The sequence below is a fragment of the Lissotriton helveticus genome, chromosome 4_1, assembly GCF_964261635.1.
Source record: "Lissotriton helveticus chromosome 4_1, aLisHel1.1, whole genome shotgun sequence".
NCBI classification, from domain to species: Eukaryota; Metazoa; Chordata; class Amphibia; order Caudata; family Salamandridae; genus Lissotriton; species Lissotriton helveticus.
The window spans coordinates 2,125,561,415-2,125,582,281 of record NC_136063.1 but is presented as its reverse complement, the minus strand read 5'-3'; the positions used below and the strand labels follow the sequence as shown (position 1 = coordinate 2,125,582,281).

At 44.5% G+C, this 20,867-nt stretch overlaps 1 protein-coding gene across 4 annotated transcripts in view; it reads left to right on the top strand.

The window, feature by feature from the left end:
* Positions 1–614: 614 nt before the first annotated feature.
* Positions 615–20,867, top strand: part of AMOT (angiomotin) — a 240,684-nt gene continuing 220,431 nt past the window's right edge. The window contains exon 1 of one of the 4 annotated variants that reach the window (XM_078688817.1): positions 615–810. The gene's annotated coding sequence lies outside the window, so the exon portion shown is untranslated. Of the gene's footprint in view, positions 811–5,678; positions 5,817–20,867 lie in introns of those variants that run through there. The other 3 variants (XM_078688819.1, XM_078688818.1, XM_078688820.1) reach the window with 3 other exon arrangements.

The following is a 20,867-nucleotide window of genomic DNA, read 5'->3' as shown; positions in this document are numbered from 1 at the left end:
TATAGAGGGCTTTATTAGAATGACAAGCGAGAGGACCACTGCCAAAGTAAACACATGGAGTGCATAAAGTCATAAAAATCCTTCCCCTGCATTCTTCCTTCCCTCCGTCTCCTCCTCCCCTTCCTCACCGGTCCCTCCTCTTATCCACCCTGGTCCGCCTCTCACCCACCCCTGTCTCTTCCTCTTGGCAGGCCCTCTCCCCTACATTTTTCCTCCTCACACTCCTTCCTGCTTTATTGTAACTATAACATGCTGCACCCTTGTATCATGCTACTGTTGTAAAGCGCTCTGAGGCTTTCGGGCCATGTCCGCGCTATATAAAATTGCAAAAGTAAATAAAGAATAAAATCCCATCTGACTCCACGTGACTCTTCTCCGTCCCATCTAGTTTAGCCCTCCCTCTCTCCCCACCATCCCACAAGGTCTCTTCCCTCCTCCTCTGCTTTTCCTGCGCCTCCTGGGCCCTCCCTGCTCACTCCCATTTCCAGGGTCTCTCCGCCCCGCAGCCCTCCCCCCGGAGCCCAGCACAATGGGCCTCTGTGGGCCGTGAGTGGCGGGCGGGCCGGGGAGGAGCCTGGGCCGCCTCTCGGGCACGGAAGGACCCGGAGAAGTTTGCGGCTCCTCCCCGCGCCTGCCTGTGCGGCCGCGGGATCCCGGCCTGTCCTCGGGGGGAGGAGAGGAGGCGGAGGCGGTCCAGGGCCCGCATTCCTCTCATAGCCCGCACGAGTGAAGAACAAAACCGCATCTGGATCCGAGCGGGAGGCGGAGGCGGCAGCGGGGGACGCGAAGGACGGCCGGGGCCACCGGAGGGTACAGGCCTTTTATTTGTGTGTTATTCGTGCTTCTCGCCCGTGTGCTGTCAGCCTGGGCCGGGGTGCGGGTCCTGGGTCTGTGGGGAGGGCGGCTGCAGCCCGTCGGCTCGCTGGTCACGCTGCAATGTGTGCTGGTCTCGTGGTTTCACCCCCCCTCCCAGTGCATGGGATCAGCGGCACCCCGTGCCCCTCTGGCCCCTGTAAACCTGCCTGCTGCTGGGGTCGCCTTCTATACAGCTGCCTGCTGCCTCGACCCCCGCGCTGCCCCTGAAGCTGCCGGTGGTGCCACCCCCTCTTCTCCATGGGAGCCTGTCTGCTCTTGGCAGCATCCCTCTGTGTCCCTTGTGAAGTCTCCAGCCCCCCTATAAGTGGATTCCCCCTATAAAGGTGCCTGCTGTCCCTCTGTCCACCTAACCATGCCTTTAGTCTATCCCTCAGAAAACGTTCTGCTCTTGGTAGCAGTCCCTCTGTCTGTCCGGTGTAAAGTTGCCTACACCTTTGTGCACCCCTTCTGCTCCACGTATGGCTGGCTGCTGGCGATTACCCCAATATAAAGGTCCTTGCTGCCCCTCTAAGTAATGGTGCCTGCTACGTCCACCCCCTGACACTCTTTAAGCCTGCCTGTTGGAGGGGTACCGTTCGTGGCCCTGTAAAGCCGCCTGCTCCTACGAGCACCCCTCTGCACCATGGGAAGGTGCCTGGTACCGGGAGCACCGCTTCTGCCCGCTGCAGAGGTGCCTGCTGCCGGGGACACCGCTTCTAACCCCGCAAAGTTACCTGCAGCCCCCTCTCTGCCCCGTAACCTGTCTGCTCTCTTTTGACAAGCTCTCCGCTAGTGACGTGATTTCTACAGGTCTAAATTACTCTCTCTTGGTCTCTTTTCAAGTGCTGTCTCCCTGTCCCTTTTGCATGTTTTCCCCTGATCCCTCTGACGTGCGTTTCCTGCTTACATCCTGCTGGTCTCTGATACGCTGCACTAGGTCGTTTGACGTACTCTCTTTGGCCCTTGTTACAAGTGGGCTCACCGCTGCCACATTTACATACCCTGCCTGGTCACTTCTTATGCACCTACCCTTCCTGGTTCCTTATTTAAATGCACTTTTCTCACACTTGAGTGCTCCCAGCCCACTTTTATATGCTGTCCCTGCTCCTTTCGATATATGTTCTCTGATCCCTTTTAATATACACTCCTATCAGGTTTATATACTGTTATACTCTCTCCGTGGTTCATTCGATCTACTCCTCCTGGATGTGAAGTATACAAGCTTCTGCTCATTATTGATACACAGTCCCTGGTTCTTTCATGGTAATCCCCGGTTCTTTCATTGTAACCCCCTCTTTAGTCCAATCTGGACCGCCTCCTGTCACACCCCCCTTATTAAAAACTGCAATTCCCCATTCCCAGGCCTGTCCAGGGGGGGTGGTACCTTCATCTTCTTGAGAGAGACTTTCTTTAATCCCCCTGGAACCCACTCCTGCCCTTCGGATGCTCTTTTGTTTGTGAGGTCATCGTGTTTGTCCTTCAGTGGGTGTCCACTCACACTGGTGGTTTGCTGCATGTTCTATAGGGTATTTCCATGAGATGCCTTTCCAGCTCCCTCTTGGCTGCTACTTCATGCTGTCCCATTGGTGGGATTGCCTCCTCAGTCAATTCTTCTTTGTGACGTTGGACACTCTGATTGGACCTTTGCAGGTCACCCCCCATCAGAGTGCAGCTGTGGACCTCTTGAAGACCTTTGATTGGCTCTGTGGAGGTGTATCCTTGTGAAAAGTAAAAAAACATTGATCCATTTCATTGCATTTGCTGTGTCCTTATGAGGAACTTCTCCATGTGCATGGACCATGGGTCTCTGTTCTTTGCAGGTCCTACGACCTCAACTCTGGCTCATCCTAAGATCACATTCCGGAGTGCTTCGAGATGATGCCCTCTCTGGATACAATCTGTACATCTTTCTCTACCCTGGGACAGATCCTCTCTCATCTTTACTGCACCACAGCAATGAATTGGCTGGTTCCTTAGAGCTTGTCTCCATTGTATTGGAGTTCACCTTTTGGAAGAGAGCTTGATGTCCCTTCAGACAAGGTCATTCATAACTTTGATGTTGTCCCAGTATTTGTGGATCATTTTATTCACACCTTAGATGTTGTCTCAGTATTTCTGGATCTGAGGTGAGGCCCTTGGAGGGCAGCTAACTTCCTTGTTCCTTTAGAACAGATCCTTTTAGTGGCTGTATGTCAGAATATTGCATTTCCCTACAGGAGTCTTGCACGCGCCTTGCATAATTATGTAACAAATATTTTGCTTCTCAATACTGTATCCCTCTTACCCAAAATTGTGAAGCGCTCTGATACCCGTAGGGGTCACGTTTGCGCTATAAAAAACTTTATAAAGAAGGAAACAGAAGTATTGTGTGGTATAAATGGTGGCTTAAATATTGTTTACAACAGTATTGCTCCCTTGCTGTTAGATTCTTTTATTAACACCAGTCGGGTGATATTTTTATAAACAACATTTAGGATACAGTATTATTGACAGGTGGTATTTAGGCCACAGTATTGTAGTACCATAATCTGGAGCACATGCACTTTGGCCCTTCGAGGTGACAACATGGTTCAAGGCTCATCATCTTTTCTTCATGGAAAGGTGCCCCTTACTCTATGCACCCAGCTTATGGTGCCCCTATAAGCTGGTAGACCCCTCCATCCTTCTCTGCTTCCAGTACAGGCTCCACCCCCGGGTCCGCATTACGTTCTTGGATCCTAGAGAACTGCAAAGCTGTTGCCAGAGTCTTTCCATTTCGAGGGAAACAGAACATTTTTGCACAAAGTGATCTTACGTGGCTGGGGAAGGAAACGGAGCTCTTCGAAAATAACTCTAACCTTAACTAGCCCGGTGTGGATTGCTGTAAATGAAAATTGAGAAGTGCTTTTTTGCATGACTTACAGTTTTTTATCTGTCATGCGCGAGGCCCCAGCCCACCATGGGTATTAAATTAGAAATGGAATGCAGCATGGGGTGAGATTTGAATGTTGGCTTGTCATTTTCCTTGACAGTGTTCCTTCTCGTCGTATAATCAGTACCACACCAGCAAGTCGCGTTGTTCTGTTCCTTCAGAAAAATATGAATGTCTCTATTGCTGTACAATTCTTCGCTATGTCATGTGTATTTTTAAGACGTGGGTAATACCAGAGTGGGCAGTGACCTGATTATTGATAGTTTTACCATTTTCCTGGGAATTTTATCTGTTGATTTGTTGTGCAGCCATATTTCTGTCTTCTTGAGTTTAAGGTAGAACGTGTTTTGTGGTATTGCACACTTCATGGCATGCTTTAGCCAGCTACAAATGTTTTACCAGTACGGAACAAGCAGAGGGTATAGTGGGTGGGATTTATATGAACCACCGTTCCCAAGATTTTTTATTAGTTAAAACAATCTTTTCCTCTAATTGTTGTTAATAAAAGCGTTACTGGACAGCCAATGCCCGCCTTGAGTTTCATCTGGCTGGAAGAAAAGGAGAGATTCTTCTGTACTGACAAGGGAGAGGAGGGAGACAGACAGCTAAGGACCAGGCAGGCCCTTCTCTCTCCATGGTGCCTGCTACCTTAAAGAAATGCAAATGTGTGCAATTGGTTCAGCAATCAGCAGATGTAAAGGCTGCTTGAGCGCAAGCAGGAGCTTTAATTGATGGAGTCACTTAAAGCTTCACGATGACAGTTACTCTGGTTAGAGCACTGTATAGACGTCACAGCTCATTTCTGGAGTGCACCCTTCCATTGGAACTTATGAAAAAGGTGTGCACTTGCTACAGCACGATTGCCTTTTACTAAAAAACATTTTACAGCACTTGTTTTGACTTTAACACGGAATCTTTTTGTGTAATGCATTTTTAAAATTCTGACTTGAATATTCACTGTGCTTTCTATTTCTAGCGCAGGGTGGGACATCCTAGGACTATAAATACAAATATGCACAAACCAAGATAAAGATGTGAATCTCTGTTTGCAGACAGACTTCTGTAGTGATCGCCTTAACCAAATAAGCGTTCCTACTAGAACAGTAGTACATTTGCACAGATTACTTTAACATACATTCATGTCTCGCGTATGGTGTTTGTGTTCTATTTTGTATGCAGTTACGTTTTAAGTGAAAGGACAAGAGAATATACTATTTAACTCATTTGTTTGTTTTTTTGGTCCTCGTCTCTGACCCTGCCTCCACAGCGCTCTGAAGCGCAGTAACCTTACTCGTGGTCGCTTTGACTGCGTATACAACAACAGTTTGGTTGTGTCTGTTGTACAATTATATATTTCTGTCAAATGGCTTCAGATTTATTCGCAAAACAACATTTTTCGCCCAATAAATATAGACGCACTTTCCCCAGTTTTGTAAGGCAAGTCCAAAATCAAACGCTCGAGCAGTAAAATTGATCGGGCGTTTACTTATTTCATCTACATTAAAAATAATGAAAGTGTGAGTCGCCCCTTGGGTCTCGAATTTTTCACATGCCGGTTGCGCCGACCTCTTTTAAGTGGGCGCATTGACCCGCTGAGCTGCCTCGCTAGCCTGCCAGCCAGGAGGTTATTACGGGTCACCGGAGCTGCAATGCTGCATTGTTTTACGCCACATCAGCCTCCTGCGGAGGCTCGCGCAGCGTACGGAGGGGGTGTCGAACGGCTCCTGTCAGGATTGGGAGGTGGGGGGACTGCGTCATGCGCGCGCAGTTTATTTTCCGGGTATCTCGCGCTCTTCCAGTGACGCCCAGATTGATGGATCGAATACAGACTGCGCAGCACACATTTTTTGAATTAGGGCCCGGTTGCCATGGAAACGCCGCGACAGCCACGCAGCCTCCAGGCCCAGGCGCTGCCATTATGGGCCGGCCCGGGCATGGTGACCAGGCCGGGGAGCGAGGCCGGGCTGTGGCACCGCCGCTCGGCTTAACGTGTAACCGCTTCGGAGATAGGCGTCGGCCGCAGAGTAGGAGCCGGCGACCCGGGACAAAGGTGACTTTTTTTTCCTTATCAGCAGAAATGGTGACTGTAGTCTGGTTTGCTGACTGAAGCAGTTTGTAACAGCTGATGGTATCTTAATGCAGAACACACGGCCTGGGGAACGGAGGCGGGATTTTCTGTAAGGAAATGACGAGATTTCTGTAACATGGTGTCTATGGTGTTCTAGCAGGGCTGGTGCTTGGTCAGTCACACCTTTGAGGAAAGTCGCCGGATGGGTAAACTAGGTATTTTGTGGCATGGTGCCTCTGACAGGTTGGCATGGCTGGTGCCGGGTTAGGCACATTTTTAATGGCAGAGTTGCCGGCAGGATAAGCTAGTCATTTTGTGATATGGTGCCTCTGATGTTCTAGCAGGGATGGTTCTGAGTCAGTCACCATCAGAGTCACCATCAGAGTCCTGGAGTCCAGAGTCCTGGAGGAGTCACTTAACTCAATTGACTGGAGCTACCAAACACCAAAATCATTCATAATCCAGTGCGCCACCATAGCCCTTAAAGAGAACTATTTTTCCTTCAAAAATCAATTGTTCCTCCAATGCTCAGGTACATCTATGGGCAGTACATTTGCCCCAAGTGTAGCTGGACTTTATGTGGCAGATTTGGAGTCTAAACACATCCTACCTGCATCCACAGAATTCGCGGCTTCCATACTTCTATGGAAGCGCTACATTGATGATATTCTGCTACTATGGACAGGCAATGATAGTGACCTTCAATCCTTCTTATTATGGATCAACACCCTTGACCACAACCTCAGGTTCACGTACACCACCAGTAAAACTGAAATCATCTTCCTCGATGTAGTGATCTCTGTCTCAGGTACGAGCCTAACCACGAAAACCCATCACAAACCCACAGCTAAAAACAATTTACTAGAGTTCACCAGTTTTCACCCCCTTTCTCTGAACTAGAATTTACCATATGGGCAATATTTGAGACTAAGAAGAAACTGTAGTACTCTAAAAGATTTTAAAGAGCAAGCCTCTGGACTAACTGAAAAATTGAAAGATAGAGGATATCCAGACTCAACTCTCAATAAGGGATTCAAGAGAGCACGAAATCAGCCAAGATGTGCGCTGTTGGAAGAAAAAAACAACACTCAAGATGAAATTCCACTTACATGTGTGACCACTTTCAACAGTCTGTCCAACGTCATGAAAAAGTTAATAAACAAGCATTGGAACATCATTAAATCTACCAAAAAAGACTGGGAGAAACCTCTTTTCTCCTTTAAGAAGGGCCGGAGTCTCAAAGACGCCCTGGTCCACACTCGCCCAAAAGAAAAGATCCCCCAACGAATCCCTTCAGTCACAGAGGCATGGGGTATACCCCAAGTCACAGGACATTACCCCTGCACAGATTGTAGTGTGTGTCACCTGACGGTAGCATCAAAAACACTCAACTTAGAGCAAGGGAAGATCTGGACTCAGATGTCACACACGAACTGCAACTCAACTAATGTTGTGTACCTAATTACCTGTCCCTGCGCCTTACGATATATAGGCATGACCACTCGTAAAATAAAACCGCGTATTTGTGAGCATCGAAGCAATATTAGATGCAAAAAAATAATGACGAAGTTGAGCCGACATTTCCTGTCTAACAACCACACGACCAATGACTTGAGATGGACCATTATAGAGGTAATCTCTGGTACCACTAACATCACAAGCAGGTTGTTTGAAAAAGAACAACGTTGGATTTATCGACTTGGTACCAACCTAGTTGGATTGAACGATGACATCCCATGGAACACAGTACTGAGATAAAGAGTGTACTGCAGGACTCCTGAATTATACTGCAGACTGATACGAATTTATTACTGTTCCTAAACTACCCATGTTAATTTAGTCTCTTTCCCTCCTTAGCTGTATGTTGACCAAACAGGGTCTAACTATGATAATTTTGTCTGACTTCATGTCTACTTCTAATTAGATCGAGCTCAGCATTGGCGACCTGACCCCCCCTTTCCATTTTGCAGCAAAGTGTTACTTATTTTGGCGTCTTAATTCAATGAGGCTTTATCCTTTGTTTTCGCCAGAAAAGAAGCATACCGGTCACTATGGTAACTTTCGTCTCTCTGGTCCTATTGGCCATTGTAACCAAGCCTCAATTCAAGCATGATTGACGCCTCCTCGCGTCTGACCGGCGCGTTCCAAGCCTCGCTCCGGCGTAACCACGCCCACCTGGAAGCGTACGGAACAACGAAGAATGCTTTTAAACACATCTACCGGCCCCGCTCTCCATCGTCGGGGTCCGGTTCAGAGGAGAAGCTAGGTGCCTAAGCGGGTGGCGAGCGTTGAGGGCGTGAGTTCCTGACACGTTTCCTTACAATGCGACCTACACGATCGAGCTAAGTATACCTATCTTAGTTTATTTAAACATCTACCTTTCTTCCAACAGGGTGTGTCGGGTATGCTCCTACCCCCCTCCCGAGACCCATGGTGCAGCTAGCGCCATAAACTAAAGTGAGATAACGGTTTGATGTTACGAACTGTTCGGTGGGGTCACTGACCTTTGGTCCATTGATCCTTCCCATGGAGTATTTTTTTTTCGTATTTTAATATTCCCTTTAGCTATTTAACGTATTTTAGCACACATTTGACACTCCACTTCCCAGATTTAGTGGTATCATCCCTATAGGGTTATATGGATGGTGATAACTTTAGTGTTTATCTGCTGACACTATTCCTGCCACAGTTTGGAGCACTCTGGACAAACGATTTGACCTACACCTACCATTAATTGTGTGTATGTCTTTTATGTTTGTTTGTGTTTGTTTCCTTTACAGGTGCAGAAACACTCCTAATTCAGGAGCTTTTGGAATGAGCTAGTAGCTCTTCCTTCTTTTTCCTTTGCACTTTTTCACAATTTTTACCTTTTCACTTTCACGTCCCCAGGTTAGGGTGGACGATTAGAGAGTCCATACCGCCAGGGTTCACACTAGTCCTGACGAATGCCTAGGTAAATTAACACCACTCTAAAGGCTGAAACATGTTGACTGATTTAACTTAATCTCTGAATTAAACCAATCCCTTACCTTTGGCTGTAAATTCAGACACATAGGAACCTTTTTAATCGTGTCATAGGGATCCACTAATAAAAGTTTTTTTGAAATACTCTTTAGACACTTTTATCTATATTCCTCACTGCACGCCTATTCACACAACCAGCTCCGCAGTCTTCTGGCGTCGTAGCACACCAAAGAGGCACTCGGCCTCTGCGGTGGGGCCCAATGATGAAGCATGACACTGACTAGGTCGGTGTGTGAGGGCCTTCCTATCCACCCTAATTGGGTGTTTAAACTCTTTCTTTACATAGCTCCTTCTCTGTGGATGTTGAGACACATTTAACCTCTCTTCTTTTGTTTAGGCAGGATAAGCTAGTCATTTTGTGATATGGTGCCTCTGATGTTCTAGCAGGGATGGTTCTGAGTCAGTCACACGTTTGATTGGAGGGTGGCCAGCAGGGTAATCTAGTAATTTTGTAACATGTCTCTGACATGTTGGTATGGCTGGTGCTGGGTCAGTCACATGTTGGAAGACTTGTCTGGAGGGAAAAGTGGAGAGTTTGCATGAGGTCGGTGCAGAAGAAAGCTTGGTTGGGCTGGGCTCTATCTAGTCAGCCACCCTCCCACCAGGGAGAGCCGTGGGCATGCGCCTCTGAAAGGCTGACAGGCCTGTGTCAAAGTTGCCACAGCCTTACCTGCAGTGGGTCGCACTATCTCCAGTACGCCTTTGCTGTAGGATCTGATAGCCGTTATTACCAGGGACCAGATAGCATGTTGCCATCCTTCTTCATTCGAGGCGAGGCGGCTGTCTAAAAGTCTTTGCCTCAAATTTTATTTAGATTTGTGGCCTTTGAAGTTTATTTTTCGAATTTAGGAACCGATTGATAACATTTTGGACCCAGCTGTAACATAGGTGCACAGACAAAAAAAAATCACACTGGGACTAATGTAGCTTTAATTTCAGCTCTGTTGTGAGTTCTGCAGTGTTGTAATTTTTCTTTTTACAGTTGGGTTGGAAAGGTGTTGTTAGGTAGGTTTCTGCAAAATTCTCTCAATCCCTGAATTGATGGATGTTCTCGCACGGTATACAATTAATTTTTTGTCCTGGAAATCCATCTTCAGGGCCACTACATGCGTTTTTATGGTGGGAAATGGGGTGGAGGGGTGTTATGGGAGAAGGGGCTCAGATTTAATTGAGAGGTGAGTAATTGACTTTTTTTTGGATTTTTTTGTTGGGGGGGGGGGGGGGGTCAAATAATGTGTCATCTGTCTTCATTGTAGGTACACTCCCAGGCTGCATTAGTTTGATAGTACCAGAGTGGGCGCACAGTGTGCCTGTTGACCAGCACATGGCCTAATGTAACCAGGCTTCAATGTATTCTGTCCTGGGTGCTTCTTTTACAATCCATAGTGTTACAGTACATTTGGTGAGTTTGAATTGATAGTCTACAACTGGAAACCTCGCCATACATTCTGGGCCGGTAAATTAAATGCTACGAGTGGGTCTACAGCACTTTTTGTGCCACCCACCTAAATGGCCCTTCCAAACATATCTGAGGTGTGCCACAGCATCCTGTGTGCAGTTTTAAACAGCCAATCTGACTTGGCAAAATAACCCCCTTTTCCAAGCCTAAAACCTTTTTTTAATACATGTCATCCGTAGGGTATGCCCTAAACGGCGCATATGGCAGGGTAGCGTATTAGTGTATTTAAAAAGTTGGACATGCACTTTAAGTAGTGAAAAACTTCTACATTTGTTTTTCACTTCTGTGATGCCTAGCTCTCCCACTTTATAGCAATAACGTTGGGTTACCTTATTACATTTAATAAATGAGAACTTTGTTTGGGAACAGGTAGAAATATCACGTTTGGTGTCCAGAATTGTAATTTACGATTCTGAAAATACCAATTTCGAAAGTTGGCATTTTTGTGTCCTAACCATTTAGGGCCTGTGTCCTGGGTTAATTGACTAGATGTAGTTGGCCGTTGACTTTTGGGTAGTCCTCCCAGACAGTCGTACAATAAAAGGACTGGGTGATCGCTGGATGGGCCTTACTGATAGTAGAGGGGGTGTGGCGGAGCTGTGCACAGCCCCACTTGCACTTCAAATACACTGCCTCCGCTCACACTCAAAAACCTTCACATTAACCTTTTGTGACTCCAGGCATCCTGGTCCCATTGCTAGAGTCAGGAAATTCCAGGCACTTTTGAGGTGGGAAAATCAAGAAGTTTCTTCCACTTCTAAGCTGGCACAAGGTATTTAAAATGGGACACTAAGATCCACTCTTCGGTTCACTTCTGGACCTGCGGAGGGCTCCCAGAGGACTGGCCTGCTTCCTGTGGCCTGCTGGTTACTTCAGATGACTGCCCTGCTGCACCAAGGAGACTACCCAGCTGTCCGAAGGTTGCCCTGTGTCTTCAGAGGACTGCTGTCTGCTTGAGACTTGCTTTTCTGATTGGACCCAGGAATACCAGAGTGACTCCAAGAGCTGGTTAGCTGGTCTCTTGATCACAGCTCGGACTGAAAAGGCTCTAACTATCTTAAACCTACATCTGGACCCAGCCTGAGTGAGTCCTGACCCTCCAAGTAGTGACCATCTTGTCTGGACCTTTTGGAAGTGGTGCTAAAGGTGCCTACATAGACCAACTCTAAAATTTGGCACTTAAAAAAAAATTCAGCAAAAAGTGCTCTGAGAACCGAGAGGAGGTTGGGACCTACCTGCTTGCCTGCAACGCCAGTCAGCCTCAGTTCACGATAGCTCCCACTACGCTCTTCTCTGAAGCAGGAAATCCTGCTCAGTGGCTCCTCTCTGGAAGGGTTTCCGGCCTCCTGGATCTCTCGTTGGATACACCCTGCAGCTCCGTCCCGCTAGAGATTTTCGACTTCCAAAAAAGAGACTTTGAACATAGAAATTTTCCCTGCGATGTTGTCCAGCAGGTCTCTGACAACAACGCCTCCTCCTCCCCACTGAAGTTTGCCTTCTCAGACCTTTTTCTTCTCAGACATTTACACCCTGCAGCTCCGTCCCGCTAGAGATTTTTGACTTCCAAAAAAGAGACTTTGAACATAGAAATTTTCCCTGCGATGTTGTCCAGCAGGTCTCTGACAACAACGCCTCCTCCTCCCCACTGAAGTTTGCCTTCTCAGACATTTTTCTTCTCAGACATTTTTCTTCAAAATGTTTTCTAAGTCCGAAGGTAAGCGTAGATCAGGCTCAATCCAATTTGTGTAACCGAATCATGCTCCATCACGGTAAGCCCCAACCAACTATATGTCCTCGGTTGGCGCCTTGATCTTTCAGTCTCTTTTTTTCACTGCAAACTTTAAAGATTCATAACTCCAATACATCTGAACATATTTTTGTTGTTTTGGTGTCAAAAATGTTTTACATTTTGCCCTATTTTTCAAAATTGGTCTAGGATTTTTCTTGTGTTGTGTTTTCAATTTGTTACAGTCTAAATGCTGCATAAATACTTACACATTGCCTCTAAGTTAAGCCTGACTGCTTTTTGTGCCAAGCTACCAGAGGGTTAAGCATAGATTGCTTTAGCATTTTTGTTTTCTCCATTTTATTTATTTTTGGGTTCACACTTTATTAGGATTGTGGCTGTTGCTTGAGGAAGTCTGACATGCCCCCTCAACCAACAACCCCAATTTCTCACAATCATCAATTGATTTAGTAATCAAACTAATGAGAAGCTGAAATAGACTTTGTAGTCATTTCAATCTGTGTGACCTTTAGGTTATTTAAGGTGATTCACTAATTTTTTTTCTAGTACTTTCACCCTGTACCTGTAAAGAAACCTTCTATTGGATAGGCTTATTATCTAACTGGGCGATAACTCGTTTTATTGACCTCCAAAAACGAATAGCAGAGACAGCGCTGTTTTGATTCGCACCTTCAAACTATAGGTGGCACACCTCTCCGCAGCAGCCACTGAAATGACCTTAAGTGATTAGCTCATTCTGCTTGCGTTATGCTGCTGCCAGACCGCTCCAGTGCACGACGAGAGAGACGACAAGATGAAAATATCAAAACGGGAGCTAGGGAACGTGTACATGTGCAAGTTCCATCGTTTTCGTACTAGGCAAATTGGAACATTTGCATCTGTCCCTCAGAATGTTACTAGCCAGGGCACAAACCTAAGAGGTACCATTAGTGAATTAGCTAGGTAAAGAAAGTGATCCATATTTGCAAATTGGGGCAGTTTTGAACTTGTAAAGACATGCTGTCTAGGTGTTTTGCAAAGTATGGAAGACTGCATGTATTTGTGCTTGCTGCAGGTAATGTTTGTTTTAATATCCGGGAAATCAACAATAAAACCACCCTAGCAGAACATCAAATAGGTCCACAAACAGCAAAAAAGAAGTCCCACACACTAACCTGCCAGGGCACTCTCTGCCTTATTCCCCTGTTGGCAGGCTCGTGGTCGAGTTATACTCAGCAAATGTTTCGGAGCATTGAATGGTCCTCAACGCAAAATCCCAGAATCGTTCGGTCATTTTATAATTTCCAATGCAACTCCTGTTATTTATTTTCCAAGGTTAGCAGCTTGTTGTTAACATCTGTTAGCCGCTAACACAGTCTTTCCGTTTCTCTGTCTCACTCAAGTGGAAGAGAAGCCCATGCAACCATGTTACCTTATGGCAAGCACTCGTGCCACAATAACACAATGCAGAGAGATGAACTGAAGAGTCAAGTGTTTCTCTTTGGTTCTTTTTGTCGCGCACTCCTGCCACAATATAGAAATACAGGCACTTACAATTAAGAAACAAGTGCCTCTCTTTGTTACTTTATGTGGACCAAGTGTGTTACAGCACGCAGTACCTCTCTTCTGCTTCACGTGTCAGAAAATTGTAATGTGGGTAATGGTGGCTGCTGCCAAATGTGAGATTTTAGCTGTTGAAAGTGGGGCACAAAAGTGATATAAATCAACACTGGGAAAAGCACTTACCAGCTGATACTCGAATGTTTTTTTACTGTGGGTCAGTTAATGGCCATTCAGCAGTGTTGGGTACAATTTGTCCATGACTGGCTTTTGGGCCTGCGCTGTGTGTAGCGTTTCTTATCAAATGTTGTGTATTTGTTGCAATGGACGTTTGTCCTTCCTTTCTTTGTCTGTCATGTCCTTAAGTTTACAGGAAATGGTTTGCCTTTTAGATTTGACCTGCCCTGCACTCTACTTCCTGAGCTGGACCAGCCAGACAGGAGGCTTTAGCCTGAACAATATTGCATAGGAAGCCTCGCCCTAGTGTGCTTCAAACTGAGAATGAACTTTGACCCGCTGTGACAAGCAGTACTGCCTGCCAGACTATTCAGTTATGAAAACCATCCAGAAAACGCAAGCTAAATCCAGCTGCCTTTAAAGCCCAATACGCATAATTTGCAATATTAAAAGAGTATTAAAAAATGTAACGCCATGTGATTTTAGAGACCTTGGAACCTGTCGTTATCTGCAGCGCCGGGAATGCTTAGAACTATGCATCTGTGCTGTGGTACCCATATCTGCTAGATTTTGGGGTTCTTATAACTATATCAGTGTGCTGTAGTACCCATATCTACCAGGATTGGCGGTGCTTAGAGCGATGTACCGGTGCTGGTGTACCCATGCCTGCAACATTGGGAGTACTTTGAACTATGTACCTGTGCTGTAGTATCCATATCTACCAGGATGGGCGGTGATTAGAACGATGCACATGTGCTGTAGTACCCATGCCTCCAGCATTGGGAGTACTTGAAGGGATGCAAATATGCTGTAGTACCCATATCTGCCAGCACTGGGAGTACTTATAACGATGCACATGTGCTGTAGTACCCATGCCTGCAGGATTGGGAGTACTTATAACGATGCACATGTGCTGTAGTACCCATGCCAGCAGCTTTGGGAGTAATTAGAATAATGCACATGTGCTGTAGTACCCATATCTGCCAGCACTGGGAGTACTTCGAACGATGCACATGTGCTGTAGTACCCATGCCTGCAGCATTGGGAGTACTTGGAGCGATGCACATGTGCTGTAGTACCCATGCCTGCAGCATTGGGAGTACTTGGAGCGATGCACATGTGCTGTAGTACCCATGCCTGCAGCATTGGGAGTACTTATAACAATGCACATGTGCTGTAGTCCCCATGCCAGCAGCTTTGGGAGTAATTAGAATAATGCACATGTGCTGTAGTACCCATATCTGCCAGCACTGGGAGTACTTCGAACGATGCACATGTGCTGTAGTACCCATGCCTGCAGCATTGGGAGTACTTGGAGCGATGCACATGTGCTGTAGTACCCATGCCTGCAGCATTGGGAGTACTTGGAGCGATGCACATGTGCTGTAGTACCCATGCCTGCAGCATTGGGAGTACTTATAACAATGCACATGTGCTGTAGTCCCCATGCCAGCAGCTTTGTGAGTACTTAGAATAATGCACATGTGCTGTAGTACCCATATCTGCCAGCACTGGGAGTACTTAGAACGCCGCACATGTGCTGCAGTACTCATGCCTGCAGCATTGGGAATACTTAGAACGATGCTCATGTGCTGTAGTACTCGTGCCTGCAGCGTTGGGGGTGCTTAGAACGATGCACATGTGCTGTAGTACCCATGCCTGCAGCATTGGAGTACTTGGAGCGATGCAAATGTGCTGTAGTACCCTTACCTGCAGCACTGGGAGTACTTAGAACGATGCACATGTACTGTAGTACCCATGCCTGCAGCACTGGGAGTACTTGGAGCGATGCACATGTGTTGTAGTTCCCATATCTGTTGGCAACAGGGTGTTCAGAACCCTGGACTGTAACACCCACATCTGCCAGGATGGGGAGTGGCTTGAACTAGGTACCTGTGCTGCAGTTCCAATGTTTGTCATCATCTGGAGTGCTTAGAAAGAAGTATGTTCATGTGCTGCAGCTCCTATAGCTGGCAGGACTTGGAGTGCGTAGAACTATGTTCACATACATGCTGTAGTTCCCATATCTTCCAGAACTGAGAGGATGGGGATTTCTGGGGGTGAGGGGCTATATGGACTTAGAAAGAGTGTATACCAATGGGGTCATGCTGAATGATAAGGCTCTCATGCAAACTGATAATGGGGCTCTGAGTTTCTGGCACTTCGGAGATTAAAGAAATAAAGTACTTGTCCCCGACATGGGCAACCTAGCAGAACTGTGACTGGTTCATGATGTCACGATGGGGGTGAGGATGGATCAGATCAAGGCCATGGGACATATGTGCCGGTATACTACATGTGTTGCTACTGTGGATGTGACTTAGTTGTTGCTTTGGGAACTATATGAAATGTGCACTTGTTCCTGTAAACACCCCCCACCCACCCCATATGGACACACTTTGAACTCTTAGCAACACCCTGATGGTCTCAGTACCTCATTAGCCTTGACTGTAATAGACCTGAGGTAGTTGTGTACTTTCAGAAACAAGAGTGGTTCCCCCATTACGTTACTTTCCTTTACTGTAAGAATTTGAGATACCTTTTGTTCATCGCGAAGAACAAATGCCAACAGCAGACATGTAAACTCTCAGGGCCCCCCAACCGCCTGCCCTACATGGAACCTGTCCTCTGGTCATCAGTTTAAAGCACAGTTCAGGGCACCTTGTGTGGTGCCTTACCATTCTGAGGACAGCTGGACCATCTTAAGAAACATACTGGCAACAGCAACAACTCTCTAAATATGCTACATAACATGTCTTTTTATAACCCACATTTTAGGCATCAATTGGCTCATTTGCCACAATGACAAGCTAGAAAAGTGCCAAAGCCTTGGAGCTTGAGAGAATGCTGTACTAACTTCAGCTCGGTGTCACCTCCTGTCTGGTCAGAGCTCTCCAGACGGTAGAAGTAGACGGGTCAATAATTATAATTCAAGCGGTATAAAACAGAGCAAGCTTATCTAAGTAATCTTTCTCAGTAAGCGACACCTTATGCGATTCACAATATGAAGATGGATAAAATGTTCTTTAGCATCTAGCAATTATTTTGGCAAATCTCTCGATTCGGGTCTGCTCAAGTTTGGTCCATCAGTAGCGACTATGGAGGTGACAACATGAATCACCCCGCCTTCCTACCGAAATGTGTGCACATATAAAATTTGAAATCATCGCCTATAACGTGAAGAAATTAAAAAAAATCGAGAGATTTGCCAAAATAATTGCTAGATGCTAAAGAACATTTTATCCATCTTCATATTGTGAATCGTACAGGGTGCCGCTTATTGAAGAAGATTACCTAGATAAGCTGGCCCTGTTCTATCGACCGTCCTATTGAGAATCGCACAACGTACGGCTTATTGAGGGAGATTACTTAGATAAGCTTGCTCTGTTTTATCCATCGTCATGTTGAGAATCGCATAAGGTGTTGCTTATTGAGGAAGATTACTTCGATAAGCTTGCTCTGTTTTATACCGCTTGAGTTATAATTATTGACCCATCTACTTCTACCGTACAATCCTGAAGGAATGAATATAATTGAAACAGACTATTTGATAGTTCAGAATCTTGACTGCTGAAAAGTTACAGAAACTAAACAGGAATTTATGTGTTCAAGACCTGAAGAGTGTTGTTAACCACTGGTGTGAATACCCTGAGGAAGGCTACGGCCGAAACGCGTTGGTGAAGTCAAACATCTTTAACCAGTGTCTTGTTAAAATCAAGTGCATATATGGTGCAAATAAAATTAACATCTGAGATCAGTCTTTATTGCACTGAATATAAATTGTGATAGGCTTGTTGTTTATCAACTTAATATAACATTTGTACTATATTTACCAGGACAGTCATGTTACAACTAAAGACGCTCATGCTCCTTAGGCCAAAACATACCGTATGATAAAATATGTAATAATTTATTGTGAAAAAGACTTGAACTAATTTATCATGACAAAATAATACAAAAGAAAAATAAGAAATTCAATAAAAAATATGAAGTCTTTTGACCAAATGAATAGAATCCAGTTCTATGGTTTAAGCGCTACATTGTGAATCTCCAGCACGAAGCCCGGTGCACTGCGTTTTTCCAAACAAGTATTTTCCCTCTTAGGGTTTTGTCCTTTTTTCAGGGGGCCCCTTTTGGTGCTTTTCAAATTAAATTTGTACCAGCCATGTTTTTTTTTTTTTTTAAATCACAGGTACTAAGCCCCTTATGTTACTGCTTTTGGACCCTATGACGAATCTAGATACCGTATCTAATTAGGTACACCCAAAGCTTGTATTTTGAATGCAGACTCCAAGTTTGTTACAGATGTGTCAATACGGATGGGAGAAAGACTATTAAGAGGGAAATGTGGCTTGTCTATGTACAGAAGTGAGGTTCAAATGCTTCTCTGTATTATCTCTCTCTCTCCTGTCATTATACCCCTCCATCTACAGTTCCTGTAAATAGATTATAATTTGTACATCTGCATATATGATTTATGCAATGGTATTTTTTCATGAGCACTTGTTTTAATAATAGGTACCTAAACACAACCAGAGTGCAAGTGAGTTACGTTGGTGCAGTATGGTAAAATCAGACTGAAGAGACCGTCTGACATTTGGACTTTGCCTTGTGTAAAGTAGTTGTTACATGCAACCTGTGAGGCAGTAAAAAGTGCATCTCTCATGTCATTTTTGCTGTACTGTAGTAATGACATCGAATTTGACTGTTGCAGTGTAGTAATAAATGTGTGAATGTGCGTTTATTAGTGAAGTTGAGTAGAAAATATATATACATATATATATATATATATATATATATATATATATATATATATATAATGTGTGTGTATATGTGTATGACACACATACATATATACATACACATATTTATGTAGGATACATAAAAGGTAATTGTGTAATATTGCCCAGTATCATCATTGAGGGATTCGGGGGACATAAGCCATGAGACAGAAGGCAAAGGGTTTCTAAATGTCACGAAAACCCTGAAATGGTAATATCGGCCTATAATATATAATATCGGCCTATAATTAATATATATATATATATATATATATATATAAGGCTACCGTGACGTAGCCGAAACGCGTCATGCTGGTGACAAGGGAGCAATAAACCACCTTTGAAAGTACCTTCAGCGCTGTTATGTGGTCTGTACCTGCGTGTGTTTTGGGGCGGTATCAAGAGCCGATCAGTAGGAGTTTGGAACGGATATATATATAGTCCAAAATTAGACTGATCACCACCTACAATTGCCAGGAACGTAAAATTAGACAAATTGTTAAATCTAACTGGCCAATCCTCCTGACTGATATCACTTTAGCACCCTTGTTGGAAGAATTTCCAGCAATACCTTTTCGAAGAGCTCCCTCCATGAGGGATGTGCTAGTTAAATCTAGTCCTGAAGTTATTAATACATCTGTTAAATTATCTAATAGATCTGGCTTTTTTAAATGCAGCTCTTGTAGAGCATGCAAATTCGGAGTAAACACCACAGAATATAAGGAAGCTTTTTCAGAGACTATTAGCAAAATCAATAACCTGTACACTTGTAAAACGGACCACGCGGTCTACGTTTTGCAATGTACTTGTAATTTAAAGTACGTGGGAAGTACAAAATTACAGGCGTTCAATCGTATTTTACAACACCTACGAGCAATAGTCAACTCCGATGCCAATTATCCTGTTGCGCGTCATTTCAAATTAGTCCACAATAACAACTTGAACGATTTGAAATATTTTGTCATTGACGCGGTCCCCTTATTTAAAAGAGGAGGGGATAGAGAAAAAAGACTGCGACAATTGGAGAGCCATTATATAATACTTCTGAACAGCAAAATTCCGAATGGTCTGAACATGGGTGAGGACCTTCATAATTTTTTGTGATTTAATCTGTGCATTATATTTGAACATACTGTATATACATTTAGCTCTAATGTGATTGTGATGGTCTAGATATGATATTTTCCCTCAAATATGCAAATCTCTTTAGTTTTTTTATATCTTATCAATTTTCGCATATTTTATGAAATTCTAGTTTTACTAATTTATGGTTTTACTGAATTTTGGAATGCTATGGGTATTATCTAATTTTTACAATCAAACCACAAAGTCTTTTTGAATGAAATGAGGAAAAAGAGAAAAAATATATTTTGCGCTTTTTTTAATTGATTTTGCCTGCTTTGACCTGTTATCTATCTCCATTATGCTTGTTTTTGAAAACTGACATACACAGCTATCATTTGGAATTAGAATAATTAGCCGTTGTTTATATCACTATTGCACTTTTTAGGTATTTATTTTTTCACAGTTTTCACTAGTCTGCTGCTTTGGTTAACACTTTCATAAGTGTGTGCACATAAATTGTATTTATTAGCACTTTCTGCATTTTGTGTAGGTTGTTTTAATCTGCATATAGCTTCTGCCTTCCCCCTGGGATTCAATTCAGTGATGCATATTTTTGCCACGTTGTCTAAGGGCACTTGCCCTCTATAACTTTAACAAAGACAAATATTGTAAATTTATTTTAGCAATATTAATTGTTGATTTTACTCTGTCTCATATGAAGTAAATTTAAGACAGGTACTTATGAAAACAGACTGAGGTTACAATAAGTTTTAAAAATGTTTTCACTGTCTATGGTAGTTGGTAGGCGGAGCCATTTGTGATGTATGCAGTATTTAAATCACCTGTGTCTCTGGGTATGTTGTGTGATCAAGTCCGGGTTCCCCGGACGAAACGCGTCATGCTGCTGCCCATTTTGGATTAAAGCACTTATTTAACTTTCTTCCTTCGTTGTGGTCTGTACCTGATTTCGCGCTGGTGTTCGTTGCGCTGCAGGACTGTGGACTTCGATATATATATATATATATATACGCTCCACTATTGCTGGTAGAAGGGGTCGGCTGTCACGGGCGGTCCTGCACCAAGCTACCAGCCAGCCACGTAAAATTCTTCAACAAACTCCAACACTTTTTAGAAGAATGCAGGACACTCGTAGTTCAGTGATATCAGATTTATTCCGCAGATGAAAAAATCACGACGCGTTTCGCCAATACGGCTTGATCACGCTCGTCTCCCTGTAAACA